At 41.3% G+C, this 1,786-nt stretch overlaps 1 non-coding gene across 1 annotated transcript; it reads right to left on the reverse strand.

Moving 5' to 3' along the window:
- Positions 1-841: 841 nt before the first annotated feature.
- Positions 842-1,034, reverse strand: LOC141141873 (U2 spliceosomal RNA). The gene has a single exon (XR_012244268.1). It is a non-coding gene; the product is annotated as a U2 spliceosomal RNA (small nuclear RNA).
- Positions 1,035-1,786: the final 752 nt, after the last annotated feature.

Raw genomic sequence — 1,786 nt, forward strand, 5'->3', positions numbered from 1 at the left:
CTAACTACAACACCAGATTGCAGCCATAAAGGCCGAGAAGCGATAACTCTACCATTCTCTTTTCCAAATGAGCGGCGGCCTGGGCAAAACAAAGATCTTGCTGAGAGACGCACTTCCCCTCCCAACCCCCCGTCTAGACTGCCACTGATACGCAAACTTTTCACACCTACCCATGCTTGAGGTCTAATCCCTACCTGCTGGCCTCAACACACCTTTCTAACACCTCATCCACACCTGAAGCCCATTCTGGCTTTTAAACTGTCAATTAGACAGCCCTGAGCACTAATTGCACAGATCCAGGTGCTCCTCATTAATGCCCAATGAGGGAAATCATTTGCATGGGCCCGCATCCTGGTAACATGGACGGAAAATGAGAGACAGAGACCCACTAGAAGGAGACACAGGCTGCGGAATAAATGCCTCGACTGACTTATTTTTTTTAGCTAGCTACAGCAAGGGACAGAAATGTAGCCAAGTGAGTGAGCCCTATTCAAAAGGAATCTCGAAACTGACACAAAAAAAGGCTTCGTTTTGGGCCTTGGGAGAAAGATAAATAGAACACTAGCTGTCTTGTTGAAATGTGTCTACTTACTGACTTAATAGGTTTGGCTTCTTCCAACTGCCACTTCACCTGCTGTTTCCTCACAAAAAAATATGGAGCGAGGAGGGAGGGAGACAGGCCAAAAAAATGACACAAAGCAGAAATACCAATACACAGGGGTTAAATGCAAGTTTATTGCAAGAATTAACAGCTTGTGAGCAAAAGCAACATTGCAAGTGAGCAAGCAAAAGGATTTTTTTTTTTTTTTTGATTCATTCTGTTTTTGGAAACTGCATAAGCGAGTTGTGCACCGGTCCTAGAGGTACTGCAATACCAGGTCGATGCGTGGAGTGGACAGAGCAAGCTCTTCTTCCATCTCCCTGTTCTAAAAATCCATTTAATATATGGTCCCCTGATAGGAGACGTATCAGATATTAAACTCATAAGAACAGATTTTTTTTTTTTTTTTTTTTACTATTCAGAACAAGATTATCAGTACTTGTAACATTACTGCCACGGTACAAACCAACAGTACTATCTCATAATCCTAATAGTATTTCATACAAAAACCAAGATACAAGCAACTTCCATCCTACCCTAACTCCCTAAACTATACACCCTACACTCATTGACATACAAAGACAAACAAAACAAAAAACTCCTAATCTACAAAGACACAAGACATTTGCCAAACTACCTACAAACTTCACATACCTTTTGAACACAAAAATAAAGGGTAAAAGACGCAACCACCTCCCAAAACTCAAATTCACTGACTTATTCACAGATACCACTTAAAACCACCCTACCCTATAACAATCAAGAGACTTTACATATATAACATACAATCCTACTTACCTGCTACTTACACACCTACTCTAACCATACAAACCTCAACCCACACCAACTTTCACAAAATCACTCCAAAAACTTCTCCAAATCCTGCGACTCATGTCCTATCCCAACCTCCTAACATGGTAGAGAAAGGCAATATGCCACTTCATAAGAATCATTTTGCAACACCCACCTTACTTCCAACTCTTCTTTCTTCACTACCAACTGATTCCACATATCCCAGAGAACCTCCTTTACTACAAAACAAAAAATCCACCCTAAACACTTACCCCTCTACCTTCCCCAAACCAACACAATTTACATATTTTGTCCACAAACACTTCAAAGCACATCCTTCCCTTCTTGGCATATTCACAATCCCAGAGTACATGTTTAACGGTCTCCGTCCCT

This window comes from Aquarana catesbeiana, linkage group LG04, assembly GCF_042186555.1.
Source record: "Aquarana catesbeiana isolate 2022-GZ linkage group LG04, ASM4218655v1, whole genome shotgun sequence".
Classification (NCBI taxonomy): Eukaryota; Metazoa; Chordata; class Amphibia; order Anura; family Ranidae; genus Aquarana; species Aquarana catesbeiana.